At 44.0% G+C, this 4,459-nt stretch overlaps 1 protein-coding gene across 3 annotated transcripts in view; it reads left to right on the plus strand.

Moving 5' to 3' along the window:
* The window catches only part of LOC101863023 (protein patched homolog 1), a 40,326-nt gene that overhangs the window by 12,416 nt on the left and 23,451 nt on the right, over nt 1-4,459 (plus strand). The gene's annotated exons all lie outside the window — the stretch shown is intronic.

Here is a 4,459-nt window from a genome sequence, read left to right on the forward strand (position 1 = left end):
AGAGAGAGAGAGAGAGAGAGAGAGAGAGAGAGATCAAATTCTGTTTCCGTTGACTTTCTTGAGTGTTGAACCTTGGCATGTAGATCATGCTGCGGGCTGACCACTCCCTCAAAACAAATCTCTTCGCTCCTTATCCACCCGTGAATGTTCGAGTCCCATTTGGGGTCTCGACCCTCTACCTTCACCGGTGTCTGTGGAGTGATCGTTAGGTAGTTCTCGGTGGCAAGCAGGAGATGGAGAGTTGCAAGTTATAAGATTATTGAGTATCTCTGTCTGACCGCCGGCATGTTGTACTCAGTTAAGCCTGGGTTTCCCCTAAACAGACTGAGACAGGATCAAAGCAGTTGGCTCGCTAAATATTCTAAATTCTGTTGATGAGGCATAAACATTCGAAAGCATTTTCCGCAATCTTCCGAAATTTGTTTGATTCGCAGCCAACTACACCATAATGCTCGGGTTTAATTTGATGTGCACATTCCTGACAACCGAACTGCTCTTAACATTTACTTGTACATTTTTGCATCACCAATATTCTCCCTCGTTCACAACCGCCATGTAGATGCGCTGTAAGAAATCACATCCGACCTCCAGTTTCAATTATTTTTTTCAGTCTTAACTTCAAGAGGAGATGGCGCAATAACTCGAGAGACCCTGGAGCGCAATACACGCCGCCAAGACGCGCCCTGTTGATTCAGATAACTCCGTGGGAAAGCCATGGATATCAGAGGCACTCAACACTCAGTTTAATCGCACAGCGTTTCATAAACATTAGATAGACTTTATTTGGAGGGGGAAAGGAGCGGAGTGGGGTGATGTGAGGCGAGACTAGGGACACACACAACTTGGAACGGCAGGAATGGGATTTTCTTTTCAGTATGCAATTTGTCTGTGCGAGAAACGTGCCCACGTGCAGCCGTATATCATATGCATGTGTTCTTTAACCATCTGTTTGCTCGTTTGCTTTCGTTCAACTCTTGTGCAAAAGACAGAAAATTTCGTTTTGAGTGAGAGCAGGGCACTGACTGACATCTCCGTCTGGACACTGAGCGGAAAGGACATACTATACTCCAGAGAACGTTGAAGATATCCGGAGGACATTCAGATCCGCAGATTTATTCATTTGCAAGGTAGTCAAGCGCCGATGCGTCCACGTCCAGCTTCTAAGCAAGTGTGTACACACGCAACCCCCCCCCCCCCCCTAAAAAGACGTTTAAAAAATAGATGCATTCGGAATAGTATTTAATATGAGCAAAACCCGGATGCATTGCTATGAGAAACAGATCATGGTGGGTACATGAGTACACTGGACAGGTAGGTGTGTTTATACTTCAGGTCAAGTCGGGTCAGGGCCGGTCAATCTCTTGAGCAGTCGCCATCGGGACAAAAAAATCTGTGATATACATACATGTATTCCTCTTTGCCCTGCAATGAGATCTTAGCATGGTGCCTGCCCAATGGCGGCGTCCAACAAGCTCTTCCTAATCTGTCTGGTATGACAGTCTCGCAAAAGAGGGTTTTGCTGAGCTGTGTGACGAGGCCAGATCCACACCCGTTTTCGTCTCTTCACATAGGTGAAAAGGGGAAGCTGGGGGAACCACAAGGCTCTCGGGCTCATAAATAGAAACTTAAGGATATTTTGAGGGTATACGAAGAGGCCCCGCAGGACGTTGAAAAGTTCTGTTGATATAATGTAAGTACGGATAGAATAATAGTACAAAGACGAATGGACAGAACCCAAAGATTTAACAAAATGACAATCATTGTGGGCTCGAATTCATTGAAAGGACACACCTGATCTATGACTAGTGCTTTCTCGATACATATTCTGTAATCATAGAACGATATTCGCACAATTGTTCTCACTCTCACATCTTTCCTTGTACATTATGTATGTTCACGCTGTTGAATACCAGACTTTTAAAAAAATCAACAGGCTTTTCAGAACGTCTTCCAACGGGATAGCCAGCTGAGGAAAAACTCAAACCACATGCCTATTGCAACCTTGAACTTCATGGTATTGGTCAGTTTCGCACTCAGATGCACAAGGAACCGTTGCATAATTTGAGGATAGGCTAATCATCTTAAAGAACTATGTTATATTTTAAGGGTCAGATAGACTTATATACTTAGGGAAAAGCCTTTTAAAAAGATTTAGGACGAGATTTACGCGTTTACGAAATAAATAGGTCAAATACGTGCCGAAGATTAGAGGTGATAGTCGAGAGAAGCATACAAATTAAACTATTTAAAGAAGGAGAGATAAGGGCAATAGATGTAAATCCCACCAGAGCACCCGCAAACCACGGAAGAAAGCCACAGGAAAGCCTTTCAACCACAAACGTACTTAAAAACAGACGAGATCATTCACCTACAGAGTACACGTTCAAGGTACCGTCGGTCATCCGGAAATTCAATTCACGCATACATCATTTCTCACTTCAAACGCTACCCTGGCACGCGTTCCACCCCAACCAGGACCATTTCACACCGCTGTGCGCCGCAACGGTGCCCTGCCCAGCGTCGACAGGCTCGTAAAAACCGCGCGTGGCACGGGCGTGAGTGAACATGAGCGCCGGCTTATCGCGTGCCCGTGTCTGTTTACACTAAAGTCTTTTTGACTACAGTATATCTATCCCGGCATTATTCCTGCCACTGCCACACACGGCGGGTACAAAAAAGGCACAATAAATGCATTTCAAATAGGAATCAAATTCGGGCTATTACAAACGCCAGCATCGCTTAAAAAAATATTTAATCCCACTACTTGTACTTAATTATACACCGCCCACTTGTCATTGTCATTACCACAATACAGTGAGGCAATTCCAGCGAAAGAAAGAAAATACAAAGTCTTTTCGTCGTGGGAAAAGATACTTACTGCACGCAGCACACGGACCAAAAACAGAAAGAAAAAAGAAAACGAAAGAAGACCGACAGTTCGGTGAGTCTGTGTACTTCACCTCCTATCCACATACCACATCAGCTCAGTGTGGGATGATGGAGAGGACCGCAGTGATTCTGAACGGGTTCTGTATCACCCCCCCCAAAAAAAAAAAAAAAAAAAAAAATAAATAAATAAATAAATAAATAAAAAATTACAATACAGTCACAGGAAAATAAAAAAAAAGAATAAAAGAGTAAACAAGATTTGTTTTGCATAATTTTCAAGCTGCTTTTTTTTTCATCTCGCAAAACCATTTCAACACATGCACGTACATATAACATGACAAGGTCACTTCAATAGCAGACACTGCGCCATGTTGTGGTCGGCAGAGAATCAGAACTAGGGCTGGGCAATGAGTCGCTTTAGCTAAATTCCGGATAACATGTTAGTACACCTCTTCGGCAAATAATATGACATGAACCGCTTCGGCAAATCGGTTAAAACAACTTTAACACACGGGTTAGCAATACTTCAACTCATGGGTGCACCCACTTTGGCAAACGGGTCAGGCAAGAGAGTTAAAGAGTCTGAATTCGGATAACGTTTCGTTGAGAATTATCCGGTTATCCTTATAGATTATCCGGATTTTGCCCACCTCTAATCAGAACCCGGAAGGGGGGATCTTGTGGCCTAGAGGTTGAGGTGTTCACCTCTCCTCTCATTCAAAGGTCCAGGGTTCGAATCCGAGCAGTGATAGAAACATTTTCTTCTCTAAAATCGTCTCCTTTCACCCCCTTCCCTGCTCTCAAGCAACGTTCTGTCGTCTGCTTTCGTCTCCACTTTCTGCCCCCACCCCCTCACATTCTTTACCCCTCCTCTGGGATCCTGACTCTTTCTGCAGCCTTTCTACTGCTACTCTTTGACTCCTTACTGTTGTCTTTCAGTCACACCCCTGACCTTCTGGTAGGAAAGATCTCCACCAAGCCTTCCCGGACAAGGGCCCATGTGCAAGTTGTGCACGTTAAAGATCCCTTGGTGGTCCAAAATCGATAAGAGTAGGCTTCGGCCGCCACCCGGGCAAAATTCAAAATTTCGCAACAACTGAAAATGTTTGGCGAGTCCTGCGCACTCATAATATGACCCTATGCAGTTGCAAGCGCTGTAAAACGCCTATCACAACATAGAAAAAAAAGAACCCGGAACAAGGTTTTTTGTTTTGTTTCGTTATGGCATGGTTTAGGATTTTCCTCCTCTTATTGTATGGCAGTGTGTTCTTCCTTCTCGTCTAAAAGTATGGTCAGTGGCCATTACGATACGGATATTGTGCTTTGGCTGTAGAATAAAGGGCTCCCAGTCTTCTTTAGATTTCAATGGATAAAGACCCCAATAGCTCTAAGGTTACAAGTTTATAAAAGAGGGTGTATACAGAAATAGAAGGATATATGGCTCCGAGGAAGTAATTAAAAGTGATTGCCAGGGAAAGAAATAACAGCAATAGACGGTCGATATAGACGGTCGATAAAAGAAACGGGAAAGAGTACAATTGGTGTGTGTGTGTGCGTGCGTGTGTGTGTG

This window comes from Aplysia californica, unplaced genomic scaffold (genome assembly GCF_000002075.1).
Source record: "Aplysia californica isolate F4 #8 unplaced genomic scaffold, AplCal3.0 scaffold00196, whole genome shotgun sequence".
NCBI classification, from domain to species: Eukaryota; Metazoa; Mollusca; class Gastropoda; order Aplysiida; family Aplysiidae; genus Aplysia; species Aplysia californica.